The sequence below is a fragment of the Schistocerca gregaria genome, chromosome 3 (assembly GCF_023897955.1).
Source record: "Schistocerca gregaria isolate iqSchGreg1 chromosome 3, iqSchGreg1.2, whole genome shotgun sequence".
NCBI classification, from domain to species: Eukaryota; Metazoa; Arthropoda; class Insecta; order Orthoptera; family Acrididae; genus Schistocerca; species Schistocerca gregaria.
In genome coordinates this window covers 576315582-576332753 of record NC_064922.1, presented here as the reverse complement: position 1 = coordinate 576332753, position 17172 = coordinate 576315582, and positions in this window count along the sequence as shown.

Sequence of the window (17172 nt, the reverse complement as noted above, 5' to 3'; positions counted from 1 at the left end):
GCTTGAGGTTCACTTCTTTCAGAAATAGAAGTTTCAAAAATATAAGCTCTAGTATGTCATGAGGATTGCTGATTTTGCAAGATTAAAAGTGAAGATACATGATCGTTATTTTATCATCAAATTTCAATTTTCTGCTTCAAAGTGTATTCCTATGCGTCTGTGTGCTCGGCGAAAGGCAGGTTAGGAGAGTGTCATACCCATATCATCGTCTGAAAATATAATTAGTGTGGCTTTTCATATTGGACTGCTTGAATGCGAAAATGTTATGTAATGTAATAACGTGGCTTTATTGTGGTTAGCACATTGTTCTCTTGCATTTGGTTTTAATTATATCATAGAAATCTCACATCAGCACTAAGAGGATTAAAGTAAGTACTATCACGTATGTAGGGAATGAGAATTTTGCGCTATTAAAATTACTTTAAGTAGATGGATTCTTGCATTGTTGAGATATAAAATGTAATGATATACAGACGTCACTCAATTACGCATAATTTCCGTCCTATGATACTGATATCTTGTTACCCTTTTTTAAATGATCTAGTGTTGTTCTAAGCGTGGTTTTGTGCTGTTCTGAGCGTTTGAAGTCAAAGGTGTCCTTTGTAAGCAAGGGGCTGCAACACAGTATCTCCTTGTATCCTACAGAAACCAGTTTATGGATGTGGCCACTGATGGGATCGTGAATACGTTTGGAGTACACCTTAACGTCAGTTAAGGCCTGAAGAAGGTGTACTGAGTCACACTGGTTGCAGTGTAGTGAAATAACAACAAAATGATGGCTACAGATGTTTCATTTTATTGTGTAATTAATTAACTTATACATGGCTTGCTGCACCTCTATGAGGAAAACCAAGTGGTCGTCAGAATTGCTACAAGTAGTCGAAGCCGAACGAAAATAAGATAAATCCCAATTAACAGAATAGGAGCGTTTGAGACGTGTGACTTGTAACTGATATTTCTCGTATCTTTGCAATGAAACATAGATGAGTGACGTTCCTAGCAGTAAGAGAACAGTCGGACGCAGGCTGATGTTTCGCAGCAGTGATGCGATCGAGTGACAGCAGATGCTGCGTGACGGAGTGCCGCCCAAGGCCAGAAGGCGTCAATACGTCACTCAACAGCAGAGGCCGGAGTTTGTCTCTCAGTGCTTGCGTTTACGGTACTTCAGGTAGCAGTGATGGACGTAGACAGAATGTTAGTAAAAATAACTCCACCCACGCTTCTTAAAGCACAAAATTCGTGAAGAGGCACATGAAAAGGGCTACCGATAAATTACGAGCAATAGTAGATATCTTTGCTATTATTCGTTCAAATACTGTATCAGGTGCAATAGCGAGAACAGCTGAAAACTTGGCCACCATGGCATGGCTTTTCGGGTGTTTCCTACATTATTTTTAATGATTCACGGGCTGTCTTCCGTCCCAGTCTCTGAAACATACCACACAGACATGTAAGACGACTTAACTCATGACTCTGCCCTTCTTGGTCAGTATCAGGTCATATGTCTGTCTTTTCTGAGTATACGATATGTATTTTTCGAACAGAGATTCTCTTGACATGGACTAAATATTCCTATAACCCAACACTGAGGTATACCTCCGCGAAATCATAAAATGGTGGTACAGCATATATACATTATTTTAAAGTCACAATAGAGAGTGTTTATTTACGCATCGAAATTAATTATCTAGAAACTACATAATTCCATTGTTTATCCACAGCACGTACCATTCTATTATTCAACAGTGCACTTCGTCCTTAACGGATATATTCGTAGCCCTTATAACGGTTCCATTGGTGGCATCAACAGATATCTTACATGCTTACCCTTTAAATATGCACTTTTAGCGGAGCATGGATACGTAATCCTGGCGTTACACACTAAAAGCAGAACAAAACATAAAAATGTTTAATAATTGTTGTAAAAGGACGCCGGTTTCCAACAATTACCAAAAATTCGTGAGGACAGGAATTCTCTGGCACATAGGTAGTAGCCGAAGGAAATTTCGATTTTCTATTATAAGAGTGAAAAATTACAGGATCTAACGGCCTAATGAATACAGAAAATGGTCTGAGATTAAATAAAAAAGGTAAAAGTAATGAGAAGTAACGGAAATGATCATACTGAGAAAGAATTGAACGTCACGAAGTAGACGAATGTAAGGAATTTCGATAATTAGGCTGCGGAATAACTCATCACAGATGGAGCACGGATGACGTAAGAAGCAGACCAGTACAGGCAAAAAGGATATTCCTGGCCAACAGAAATCCACTAGAATCAAACATAGGCCTTAATTTGAGGATGAAATTTCTAAGAATATTGGTTTGGTCCACAGTGTTCTATGGTAGTGAAACATAGACTGCGGGAAAACCTTAACAGAAGACGACTGACGCATTTGAGACCTGATGCTACAGAAGAATGTTGAAAATTAGCTGGAACGATAAGATAAGCATTGAGGAGTTTCTCCGCAGAATCGACGAGGAAAGGAATATATGGAAGACACAGACAAGAAGAAGGGACATGTTTTTGGAAGTATGTTAAAAGAGTAATTAGTAATTTCCATGGAACGAGAGGGAGGTGTAGAAGGGAAAAACTGTACAGGGCGACAAAGATTGCAATGCAGCCAGCAAATAACCGAGGAAGTAGGTTGCATGCAGTCAGAACAGTGATGATGCAAAAAAATTACATTAGTAGTGTCTCAGAAATGACATAATGGAAACAACTTGTGCAATATCCCAGTTGTACAATGTAAGTTTATCTCGATAGATGGACGTCAGTGTATCGAATTAGAGGTAAAGGATGAGTGGTGTTAACATAACATTTTATAAATCACCATAGATGTAATATGTCCCTTCTGCAGCTATCATAATGCGGTGTCAATGATTACTGCATCTAGGTAGTCACCTGAAGGTGGTGCGCTACGCGATCGGTCTGTAGATACCGCAGTTCTTTCGTCAAAGAGAGCATCCGCTGCAGTGAAGCTGAATATTTCAGGCCTTCGCCGATGAGTCCTAGTTAAACTTAGCATGTAAAAACGAGATTCGGTATGTGATTATTTCAATAAATGAAGATTAACAAAAAGAGTGAAAACATGATAAAAGTTCGAATGTGCACGGCCGACGACAAAAGGTTTAGTGCCAGGATAGAATGTCGAGATACAACGAACGTTCTTGTGGCACAGCAGCATTTCCAGAGAGCATCTGCATTTACTTACAAAGATACAGTACATTCGGACAGAGGACAGCTGTACACAGCGACGGAAAGTGGCAAGGGGAAATCTTCCAACCACAGCTACGTTCACTGTGTTACCTCGGAGCTTCAGTACCGCTATGAGTGCGAGTGTGTTATGGTCGATGGTTGCAAAACGTCGGGATCGGGCAGTACCGATCGTATTCGTGTTACGGGAGCCCAATAGAAAAGTCGTCGGTAGCGTCTTCAGTGACAGAGTGCAATAGTATGTATAAGGAGTACTGTGAGCCTAAATTCTTATGGTCGTCTGCGGAAACAGATGTAAACGTAGATACTCCGCGGTCGTACTACGTAAGTTACATGCTCTATGAAGGGTAGTGAAATCTTACAATAAGTGGGCTACATAGAGAATGACGCAGAGTGTGGCATTTCAGTTGCCTAGGGTCAGAGAGCACAGCCTCTACTCTTACGTGGTTTCAGACGTCTTTTGCAGCGATTTTCAGCATCCATCACTGCGATGTGTGAACATAGGAAGGGCTTATTTTCAGTTTAATGGCACCGGAATGGTGTTCCGGCATCTTCCAGTAAAAAATAAAAGTAGTAATAAAAAAGTCATTGGAACACGTCGGCACAGGAGATTTATAAAAATACACATGTATTATATCGTAGGTAATTAATTTGCCGCAGCACCGGCGCCCGTGAAAATAACAGTTGGTACCAATATGACACAATAGGCAGGTGCTTGGGGCAACGTACTGCAAGATGTACTTTGATATCAGGAAATCTTGTTTCTACCGTGCTGCAGTTTATTCCATAGCTAATGATCAGCTGCGAGAATGGCGCACACATGACTGCAGGGTGTGTTGTGTGTGTGTGTGTGTGTGTGTGTGTGTGTGTGTGTGTGTGTGTGTGTGTGCACTCGTGTTATGAGTCTCAATTAGAAATAAATAACTTGAGATGAGTGTGAACATGAGCCTCTGTATAATTTGCTTTCACAAAATCTTGTTTCTGGCATATTATAATTTATGCCATAGCTTGTAATTAACTGCTCCCATGGCGCACGCGTAGCTAAACGTTGGCAGCCTTTCGAGCCGATAAGTAAACATCCTCCTCACGTTCCTTTGCCCGTGGCGCTCAAGGTCTTTCCGTGTTTTCTCTGTTCCGCACCCTTTTGAAAACATTGGCCGACGCTCGGCTTATCTTGGATTACTTATACAGGGGGGGGGGGGGGGGGGAGGGTCACCCAGCGGGGTTATTTTTAGCTCCTAATGTAATGCGAAGTATGTTCGACCACTAAGTATGTCTCTCTTCGCTAACATAACTCCAAAGGAAAGCTGCAATTTTAATGCAGGTTTTTAAATGTAAAGCTGGTTGTTTCTTAGCTGTGCTCCATGAAAGTCTGCACAGACATTTGAATTTCAGCAGTCACAGGGAATAAAAACGTTTCCTTCCAGCTCCAAAAGAGCTAAATAACCGCCCTGGAGAACGTATCTTTATCTTCAAGAGTTCACTAACAACGATGATTTTAGTGAAAGAAAACATTTTCCGTAGTAGGCTGAACAATTACCCTTTATTCCATAGGTCAATTTTGGCCCTAAGTCGGTTTCGAGAACTTGAGTATTATGTATACGAAATATTGCAATACACTTCCAATCGCACAACAATGAAAGGAAGCCCACAATGGATGCATTCTGTCACAAAATTCTTAGAGGCTATGGACCCGAATCACAACAAAATATTTGATGATTTTTGTCTTTTGTAGTCGCCTGTTTCAGCACCTATAAGGCAGATAAAGGGCTATGGTGATTCAACTTTAAAACATAATAATGCACTCTCGCGGTGCTCTACGTGATCTCTAAAAGTCAATACAACATCAAATTATTTGCCTTTAATAGTTTATGCAGTGTATTGCAAGAAAGCGAACTGGCAGGCCACTTTATTTCGACATGTCTTACAATTATCGCCACTTATAATGCCTTTTGTTACATAGATATAAAACATACTAAAATATAGTCAAGAAATACGTCTATCAACTAAAAAGGAAAACAAATCAATCGCGTAAGTGGTTCACGAGGTTTAGGTGCCTATTTTTAAACCTGATTCTCAATTCAGACATCACAGTGCACGATTTAGCGAAGTTGCGTCAGAGACTTTCCAAATTTGAGCAAATGTGTCATGTTTGCAGTCGCTGCATCAGGGAAAGCAACAAATAGTCCAACTGCAGCTACTTTGTATCTGTAAGCTACCTTTGTCGTAGCGTTTGGTCTTTTCTCGTTTGGTTTCCCACTTAGTCCTCCCAGCTAAGGATAAAGGTATTTTTTTCTCTAAAACTGTTTCCAGTGGTAGAAACTTGTTCCTTAGCGGTTCCTTCGGGCATCAAATGAAGAACCATAAAAAGGTAGCACTTGTCTCGCATCGTGACGGTGGGGTAGAAATTTTCTTGACTTCCAGTTTCAAGTTTCCTGTACCGATTAAAGGATTAAGGAATTTATGTAATTGATTCCCTCCAAATGGACGTAGCAGATATGAGTACCTATCTATTTCATTCCAATTTCTTATGTTTCCTCCCTGGTATTTTGGACGACAGATGCAAATCGATCGTCCTTTTTTAATTCTTAACCAGCCGCCAGCTGTCAGACAGTATGTAAAAAACTATGGGTAGCTTACATCGCACTTTTTTTGTGTTGCTAACTACATCAAACCACCATACTAAATCTAATAATTTACTGGTCTGCTAGTATCACACATAAACATGAATTTGCAGAATAAAGTTGTGACAGTGTACGTCTGGAGCACAGCATCCTATGGTGGTAGGAAAATCGGATCGAAAGAGAATCGAAGCGTGTGAGATGTGGTGTCAGTGAAGAATGTTGAAATTTAGGTGGAATGGTAAAGCGGTGAGGAGGTTCTTCGCAGCGTTGGAGAGGAAAGGAATAAGTGGGAAACATGGACAAGGAGAAGTGAGATTATGATAGGCCATCTGTTAATACATGGTATTAGAGGGAGTCACTGAGGGTAAGAACAGTAGGTGAACACAAAGTGCGAAATGCAACCAGCAAATAACTGAGGACATAGGGTCCAACTGCTACCCTGAGATGAAGAGGTTGGCACAGCAGAGAAATTCGGTGGGCCTCACCAAACCCGTCACAAGACAGGTGAAATAAAATTACCTGCTTCACTTCCAGCTTGTACTCCATTCGTCAGTTAAATTCAATATCTTGTGCGGTATCCCAGAGTTTCTCCTGGGCTTTCCTTTCTATTTTATCTTCCGACGCCTCGATTACTTCACCTCGCAAGGCAACCCAATCACCTTTTGTGGGCTTCCCTTCCCCAGTTTCAGTTAATTGTAGCTTGATCCTCTCTTTGGAGCCCTAAACAACCTCTAGTACTCCCAACGTATGAATGTCCCATATCCTTTATTTTCCATCATTCTGCAACTTACTTCATTTTTTTCTAAAGCTCATTGCCAAAAAGTTATGGTCAGTCTACATCTGCCACTGGAAATGTTTTAAGTTTATAATCTAGTTTAGAAATCTTTCTTCCCATTATGTATTGTATGGAAACATTCCACGTCGTTAGTCTTTTCTTTGATCATATTTTAAGCAATTAATACACTGTGTGATAAATTCTGCCAGACCTCTTCCTTTATATTCCCTTCCACCTGTCCATGTTCTAGAACTGTTTTCCGTTCTCTTTCCTTACCTACTCCACAATTGCATTCTACATTACCTATAAAGATATCTTATTTTGTCTCATGGTACATTATTTCAATCCCTGCATCACAAAAAGTCAGTAGTTGGCATAGATACTTGTACAACAATGATGGATGTTGGCATCGTGTCTATCTTGGTAACGACGATGTCTTCACTATGTTGTTCACAGAAGCGTACTCGCATTCTTATTTTAGTATTCATTACTAGACCAACAGCCGGCCGCGGTTGCCATGCGGTTCTGGCGCTGGAGTCCGGAACCGCGGGGCTGCTACGGTCGCAGGTTCGAATCCTGCCTCGGGCATGGGTGTGTGTGATGTCCTTAGGTTGGTTAGGTTTAAGTAGTTCTAAGTTCTAGGGGACTTAAGACCTAAGATGTTGAGTCCCATAGTGCTCAGAGCCATTTGAACCATTTTATTAGACCAACACCAGTATTACCCTTAACTAATTTAGCATTTGTAGCCCTGCACTCACATGACCAGAAGTCTTGCTTTTCTGTCCAGTCTTCGATCCTACAATGGCAGTTTTATTCTGTCTGATGACACTCTCCTAAGAAGTCCCCACCAGAAGGTGCGGATATAAGATTATTATGCTTGCTGCATATTTCACCAAGAGAATGCCTTCTTCATTTAACCGTGTAGTAGAGCCTCACAGCCTCTGGAAAAGAAACAGATGTAATTCGTCCCAGCTTACAGTCATTAGCAATATCAATATAGCAAAATCATGTGGGCTGATGTTACAGAGCCTAATGAGTCCATTATTCACACTATTGCACCTTCAACTGCTGAAATGATTGCTGCAACTCAGCATGGTCTATAGGATAAGCGGCGTCACCATGAAATCGCCTCCATTGTGGTTGTAATTACTGCAGGCTCTGGTGAGCCAGGCAAGCCACCCCACCTCTACAAGTTGCATGGACCACGGAAGGGTACTGAAGCCCTTCCATCAGCTAATGACTTAATGAGATTAGCCAGTCACTTCCTCATTATACAAACTACATCCGTTATGACGCCTCATTCTGTACACTACTGTCAGTCTAAGATTGCCTTGCCTGACGTTGTCGGGAGTTCCTATAACCATCATAATCGCCAGTAAGAAAGAAACACCTTAACAAATGGCAGTCATTCATTTTATCACTATTTTATTGTCTTAAAATTTGTTTTCATTTATAAAGCAGTGGCTGAAGAGAGACATCTTGAATGTTCCCAGATAGTTTTAGAAGAGGGAATATAAAGAGAAAATACATGAAAGAAAGTTTGATGCAGTGTTAAATGCGATGTGCTTCTGAGGCATATTGTAACTATGTGAACGATAAAATTGAGAATGATAACGAAGTAGCTGAATATTAGGGGGAATGAGTGAATGGAAGAGGTGCTTAGCAGAGCTATACGAGGCAAGAGGTAGTTCGGAAGCTCTGTATATGTAGTACAGAAAATAAATGCTTAAAGAGGAAGAGTTGTCCACCAAGAATAAAATAAAAACTGCTTCCATGAAAGGTGTAGAGTGACAATAAGGGAATGCATACGAAAATGAGTAAGATTAACTGATGACGAGGTATGGCTCAGTGCAAATCAAACACCAGTTAATAATAAGTAGGCTTCACCTTTCTCGGTGAATATACTGTATTCCTTCCCATTTCAGACGAGTGTAGTCGTTTAGGCAATATGACATTACGACAGTGTACCTTGTTCTCATCTTCAAGTGATAGCTACAGAATTAGCGTCTCTGCTACATCACGTCTCCTATATAGTAGTATCGCTCGCTACACATTACCTCACTACCCAGGCCACGAACCTGGTTGCATCATGGGGTGGTCGTGGTTTGGGGGTAGGGCGGGAGGGGGGGGGGGGCGCTGAGGTACTGTCGCCCGATGTTATGCCTTAAGTTATCTGAGGGCTGGCTGCCACGCTTCCGCCAGTGTCAGTCGGAAGCCACCCCTGCTGCTGATCAGGTCGTTGAACACTTTTAGTTTGACTGCCATCTTTATAACACAACACCTAAACGACGAGATCTATCTTCGCACATCCATATCTTCAGAATTCACTGAATTCCGTGATGCGATAGGGACCTGGTAGGATGACTGGTATGTTGGCCAATAAAAGGACACACAATTTTAAGATTAATTTATTAAAATCAAGTCACTAAATAAGGAAACAGTAAACACATACAGTACGCAAATGGAGATAAAATCTAATTATCATGACGGATCGGAATGCAGCTGTAGGGGAAGGAGTAGAAGAAACGCTTACAGGAGAATATGGGACAAGGAATCAGAGAGGAGAAAAACTGAGTACTATAATAAATTTCAGCTACTAACAGCGAATACACAGTTCAAGAATCACAACAGAAGGTATTCTTGGGAAAGGCTGGGTGATACAAGGGAGATTTCAGTTACATTACATCAAGCTTAGGCAGAGATTCCGAAATCAGATACTAGATTGTAAGGTATACCCACGAGCAGATATAGGACAGGCTGAAGGTTTATAGATAAGTCAGGAAGAAACAATACGCGAAGAAGTGATACGGAAGTACTAAGGAAAGAGGAGATATTCTTGAAATTCTCTATAACTATAGATAAATACGGAATTGCTCAGTAGGTAGTGCAGCTGAAGAGAAATGGACATCTCCAAAAAGTATAATCGCTGAAATGGGAAATAAAAACATATTTACGAAGAAGGTAACTGTGCATAAACCATGGATAATAGAATAAATGCTCTAGTTGATTGATGGACGAAGGAAGTACACCAATTTTAAGGGACATTAAAGAATACAGAAATAAGTCACTGAGAAATGAAGTAATTAGGAAGTGCAAGAATTCTATGGCGAAATGGCTGCAGGAGAAATGTGAAGAAATCGATAAAGAAATGATTGTTGGAAGGACTTACTCATGATACAGGAGAGTCAATTTACCCTTCGGTGAAATTAAAAGAAAAGGTGGAAACATTAAGAGTCCAACGGGAATACCGCTGGAAAATTCACAGGAGAGAGCGATTAGGTGGAAAGAGTACATGCATGCCTCTATGGGGGGAAGATTTGCCTGATGTGACAGAAGAAACAGGAGTCGACTTATTGAACCAGTATTAGAATAGGAATTTTAGAGAGCTTTGGAGAACTTACGATCAAATAAATGTGAAGGATAGATAAAAATTCCTCAGACTTTCAAAAATCTTTGTGGTATGTAGCAACAAAATGACTTTTCGGCTAATTGTCCATAATGTATGAGTCTGGCGATGTACCATCTGACTTTCTGAATATCATCATCCACATAATTCCGATGACTGGAAGAGATGACAAGTGCGAGAATTATCGCAATGATTGAAACATGGAAAGGATTCAGGAGTGGGATTAAAATGCAAGGCGAAAGGATATCCATGATATGATTCTCTGATGACATTGCTGTCCTGAGTGAAAGTGAATTCCATGAACTGGTGAATGTGGATTAAGAGGAAACAGAAAAAAGACGAAAGTAGAGAGCGGTAGTAGAAATTAGAACAGCTAGAAACTTAAGAACAGGATTGATGGTCACGAAGCAGACGAAGTTCAGAAATTCTGCTTGCTAGGCAGCAAAATAACCAATGACGGACGGAGGTAGGAGAAAGTCAAAAGCAGACTATCACCTACAAAAATGACATTCCTGACCAAAAGAAGTCTGGTATTATCAAACACAGGCCTCAATTACGGGAAGAAGTTTCTGGGGATTTACGTTTGGAGCACAGCGTTGGATGGGAGTGAAACATGGACTCTGGGAAAACCGGAACAGAAGAGAATCGAAGCATTTGAGATGTAATGCTACAAACGAATGTTGAAAATTAGGTGGACTTACAAGGTAAGAAATGAGGATGTTCAATGCGGAATCTGAGAGGTAAAGAATATGTGGAAAACATTAACAACGAGAAGGGACAGGGTGATAGGACATTTGTTAAGACATCAGGAAATGACTTCCATGGTACTAGAGGGAGCTGTAGAGGTTAAAAAAATTGCACAGGAAGACAGATTGGAATACATCCAGCACATAACTGAGGACGTAGGTTAAAAGTACTGCTGCGAGATGAAGAGGTTGGCACAGGAGAGGAATTCATGGCTGGTCGCAGTATACCAGTCTAAAGAACCTTCCAGGGTACAGATCTTTGATACCAGTACTGCGTGACGGAAACAAATTGATGGTGGCTCCAGTATGCTTTGGGGAACATACACGTTGTCTGCCATAGGTCTAGTAGAGCTCGTGCAAAGCACCATAACAACCAAGGCGTTTCGTACTCCCCTTTATGACGATCATGTTTCCCCTACGGCAGTGGCGTTTTTCACTAAGATAATGCGCCATGTCACAAGGAAATGAGTGTGACAGAGTGGTTAGAGAACTCAGTGGTGAGTGGCAACTGATTTACAGACATTCTGCCCCCTCCCCCCTCCCTACTCAACACATCTGAACCCGATCGAAAACATCTGTGATTTGAATGAACGTGTAGTCAGAGCTCATAACCCCCTCATCAAAATTTCCAGGAATTAGGTGTCTCGTGGTTCAGATGTGGTGCCACCTACCACCTCAATGCTTCCGTGCCATGACGCGTCGTCGTTATCCGTGCCAAAGGTGGACATACAGTCTATTAGATAGGGGGTCATAGTGTTTTGGCTGATCAATGTATATTGTAAAGAGAAGACATCGAAACATACAGTAAAATGATCTATTCTCTCAAGAAATTCCGTATGGTTGGCTCAGCACCATCAAAAATGTTATAGAAAGTGGGGCGTCTCAAAATTTTACGTAACAGGCGCAGAAAGCCAGAATGTAACACAGGTAAGGCCCACTGAATTTTAAGTCAGTTTCGCCGACAACAGCCAGCTAGAAGTTAAGAGCCTAAAAGTAGCCAAAATTATTTTAGTTGCTTTAACCGAAATAAATCTCCATAAAAGGTCACGTGCTATCAGGCTTAGAACAAGCGCCTTGGAGGACTTGTGTAGCAAATAGAGGTCGCTTACGGAATCTTTCAGGCTACTTGCTAAAGAAAATGCTTTCTGGCACCACCTTAAATCGTCAGGTAAAACGCCGATGTTACTTTCTGCTAGTAGAGTGAATAATCATTGTTAGTCAAAGTATTTGCTATTTGTGGACTTCTTGTAGCAACAAGTAAATTAAAATATTTAGAAATAAAAAGAAATTCTCGGTAATCAAGGTGCACCTCAAACTGAAATCTCCTGCTTACCAAGAATTTTCCTTTACTAATAAATACTTCTGATTCCCATTTGAGCTACCTGGCGAGTGTAATCCGACTGTTGAAGAGGAATTTACTCGCTATGCCGACTGACTCCAACGATATTATATTGCGAAATTTTTTTACCGAATTTCAGCCGGCCGTGGTTCGTGCGGTTCTAGGCGCTAGTCGGGAACCGCACGACCCCTACGCTCGCAGGTTCGAATCCTGCATGGATGTGTGCGATGTCCTTAGGTTAATTCGGTTTAAGTAGTTCTAAATCGTTGGGGACTTATGCCCAGAGCCATTTGAACCATTTTTAACAGAATTTCTATCTTCCACCTACACTGGGAGAGATGATCATTATTTTTGTGTTAGCAGAAGAGCCAACACCGTATTACGAGTGGAGGCCGAAATGCATGCGTTTTAGCTCAGAGGCTAGCGTGGAGAGGGAAGAACTATACTGACGTGAGGTCTGGAACATGACAAGGAATGAGAATTCAGAATGCGGACGTAATTAGTTCGATACTTAACTTTAATCCATTAATGATGATCGTCGCTCTTGACGGTACATGACTCACAGTATCATCTGTTCAGAATTAATTCTTGTAGATAGTAGTTATAGTAACTGAATTTGGCGCCTTGCTAGGTTGTAGCAAATGACGTAGCTGAAGGCTATGCTGAACTGTCGTCTCTGCAAATGAGAGCGTATGTGGACAGTGAACCATCCCTAGCAGAGTCGGCTGTAGAAATGGGGCGAGTGCTAGGGAGTCTCTCTAGACTAGACCTGCCGTGTGGCGGCGCTCGGTCTGCAATCGCTGATAGTGGCGACACGCGGGTCCGACGTATACTAACGGACCGCGGCCGATTTAAAGGCTACCACCTAGCAAGTGTGGTGTCTGGCGGTGACACCACAGTTACAACCAAATAAACTGTTTTACTTGACTTATAAAGTGATATATAGTATAAACGCCTCTATGCTGCTAGTTTGAGAGTCTTAGTAGGTGGCGAGACAGTTGGCTAATGTAAGAGAGTCCGGAAGTGAGTAGGTACCCTATGACAGAAGTAGAGCATACTCTTAGCTCCCCGTCATGAGACAAAAATATTAACATACGATACAGTTTTTCAAATATTGCTGTTAAGAAAAGATACTCCTTTACTTACACCATAATGTTATACTGGAGTTTCACATGGAGTAACGTTATTCTAGCGATTGGAAAACGCTGAGTGGCCCGATTTCTTTTATCATCTAAAATAACTCGCTTAAAGGGGAGAAATCTACGTTTCGCGTGAGAGGTGAGAGTAGTACTGTCGGTAACATGCCTATCTCCATCTGGGCAAAGTCGATTTTTTTAAACGGTGGAGTGATGTAGAACGTGAGACAATCTCGGGCAGAAACTGCTGCTAACTGCTGTACACATCGAAGTCACTGTTGCTTGTCCCGGTGTGCCTCGCGGGCAGTGGCAGGATTGGTCATGAGGCGTCGGTGACTGCAAACAATGCGCCGACCTATCGGCTCTTTCCTGCGGCTGAGAGACAAGTTCCGAAAGCGGAGTGCTGTGGATGACTGACTAGTGAAATGGCTGGGTGCCTTGCGGCAGATTCAATATGGCGAGTGTTTGAACTGGGTGAGAGTTCCAACCGTGTAAAGTGATCGGTAGATTTCTGGGCGTCCCTGGGCATGTGGTACAACAGACGAGCAAATACCGGGAGACTCATGCTTAACTGTCGATGTGGCCGACAGCTGCACAGCTTTTTCCCAGCTGTGTGGTGCGGTGCGGTGGGCGGCGGGCTGCGTGCTATTCGCTATCGCAAGTGTGTGTGACGTGTAGGAATTTTACACCAGACGTATTTGCTGGAAACGTTGCAGTAATGAAAGCTGTTCGTGTTGTCAAACGTCACTGGATACAAGATCTTCTGTATATTTAGAACTGATCTATTAGTGGGGAAATTTAATTACTTGATTTGCATGATGTTTCCATTTGACACTCAAACGTTGAAAGTATGTTTTTATTATGAAGGAGTGTCGTAAAGAGATGAGTGTTTCAACCGATCTATTTAACCCCTATAAATTGTTAATCAATTAATTTAACATGGTAGTGCAAATGGACTGTTTCCGTCTATTTTCAATATCGAAAATGCCGCTTCAGAGAGAGAGCGACAGCAAGCGAGTCCGCAATTTCTGGATTAGCAGAATGCAGCCACTTGATGCTTTGTTCATGGACGTGAGATCAAAGGAGGCCGACACGCCGTCCGTGGTCGTTGGTATTTTGTAATGTCATCTCTAATTAGGACACTGGTTGGTTGTTGCCTCTGTGGCCGTTCCTAGAGGACAGACACATGCGCAGGAGAAACCAAACGGAGTATTCAATACCGCTCGTCATTCCACTCCTCGATGTTTACAGCTATTACATCGTGAGAAGGAGCCATTGGGATGCAGCTGTGAGCTCTACCCAAGTATGAGAGCCCTGTCTCTCTCAAACTTATTTAATAAATAATATGCGTCAATATATTGCTGACCTTGATTCTAAATTCATCTCGTAAGATCCTTGCTCTCCTGCACGGACTGACCCTTTCCCACAAATTTCTTCTGGTAGGTGCAGGGAGGGAAGTGGAGAGGAGTTCGTGGTGGGACCGCCCACTGGTTGTGGCATTATGCACTAGCTCGGTCGATCTCTGCACGAGGAGAGCGCACACGTGAAAGTCTTCCAACAAGACATCATCTCCAATCTCCAATCTGCAACAGTGTAATTACATAATTAGTATATGTAGTTGCTAGACAAGGTAATACTTGCACTTTGCAGTAAAGAGGTCAGCACAAAAAGAGCATTTCTGAATTTAATTACTGCTTTTGATGTATTTTATAAGACTGAATCTTGTAAAACAGCCGAGGAAATGACCTTTTGTCAGTAAATAAGTGATCCAACCGCAGAAAACTAAATTTTATAAACAAACAGGATATCCTTAGCTATGTTATTGACCTCGATTTCAATTTCGTTTTGTGAGCTCGTTCCTCTCTAGCACAGAGTACTTTTCATGCCAATTCCCGATGGTGGATGGGAGGGGGAATTTCCCACAGGGTGATGGACAATTAATTCATCAATTTCATTAAGTTCATAAATTAGATACCAAAGGTGTGCTTGTATTGGCAAGGGGTTTTCCCAGGTGGGTGGCGGTGATGAAGGGGGAGCGGGTGAGGAGAGGGCTTTCTCAGAAGGATGGATCAGGCCCAGGGCGTCATAAATAAATTAACAGAACAAATGATTCAGGGTAGGACGGTCATAAATCAGTTAAGTTTGCCTCTTAATGTATGCTTTTCCCTGAATGTTTTTGGTAAATGCACTAACAAAATGCGCTAGAACATAATTACGATAATACTAACGTCAATGTGCAACTTTAGTTTCAGCTGTGAACAAGAAACATCTTGTGTAATGGTTCTAAACAGAATCACTCGAAAATTCACATCGCTAAGCTTGTTTACACCACGATGCTGCAGACCTCTGACTGAATTTTCGACTCCAGTTATCGATATTTCTCTCGCATCATACTTCACACAACAGTGCTGTATATTACACAGTTTCACAAAGAGCATTACATAGAAGTATTGCAAGGAAAATTAAACATGTATAGACTTTCCCATATGTAGTTAAAAGGAGATTCATGTGCCAATACAAATAAAACAAAAGTCTATAACATTTCTACAATGTGGTAGTTACTTGCAAACCGGTGACATGTGAAATACTAAGTACAGATGACTTGCAAGATGCTGCTACTTTTATTACTGCTCATCAGTATAACGCAAAGGGCACAGTATTTACCCAAAAATATAGTACAAGTGTCTCTTATACACAAGTTTAAAAATACATTACATAAAACCTTTCTGATTGAAATACTGGCAAACAAGAAGTTCTTATAACTTTGATCTTACTGTAACCACTTCAATAATAAAAGGTAAGTATATAAGCAGTATAGCAAACGGAACAGACCCCTTGGCGTCCCAATGCAGAGGATACTTAGCTTAATGCAAGATCCCCGCTCACTGCAATCTGAAGAACTCAGTGGCCGCCGTATCGGTTGCCATTTTCCCCTCGGCCAAAAGAAACTCCGTTCCCTCTGGTACTGGTCAGCCAAGGCGTCGTACTCCGGACATGTATTTAGACGTGGACTATGTGCTTTTCTGTTGCAGCACTGCAGCGGGCACAAACACACTGCCACAGCCAAAAGAAACAATATTAACAGCCCCAGAATATAGTAACATACAATTCTGCAAACATAGATCTCATCAAAACAGAGCCAAATTGAAAATGGTTAAATGCAATTTTCAAAATATGTAAAATTGCCCCAGCACAAACAGACTAGTTTTAAAAGGGCAACGATAATGCAAGTCATAATATTAGTACACCAGTACGTCACAGTTTCCATACAATATTGACACTCATAAAAAAGGTAGCTATTGATAACATGGGTAGGGCCAATTGCAAAACTAGAAAGCTTGAATGTCTACTTCTTCAATCGGCTCCACTAGGCAAAATGAATAAGACATTGCTCAGCGTCCTGTGTAGAAGACCGCGGCCCAGTCACGCCTCAAAAACTTGCAATAACAGGCTCACTTTCGCACTCCGAGCCACTTACACCTGTTAAAACCAGAAAACTCCACTCAAACACAAGTTTCACTCTCTGAGCAGCGACAAGTACCGGCCGTTGGAAAGCCAAAACCCAGTCTTCCCGCCACCCCACCAGCACCACCATCGGCCAACGAGGGAAAGATAAGCAACGCCGGAGGGAAACAGTCGATCGGGGTGAATCGAGCGGAGAAAGCACTGGCGCCGACGCCTCCCCACGTATCAATTTCATATTACAGAACAGAATAAGATATTCTAGACCATCAAAGACATATGTACGAAACAAATGTGTCAGAAGAAAATAAGAAAAAGATAATTTTATCTCTCGTAATTAGCAGTATCTTTAGAGTTCAATGGCGCCACTTGGTGTTATAACCTGCCCCTTTACATGGGCACGACCACTTGTTAGACCACTGGGTGAAGATGTTACCACACCGTGTGTGTTATGAGCATCACGTGTG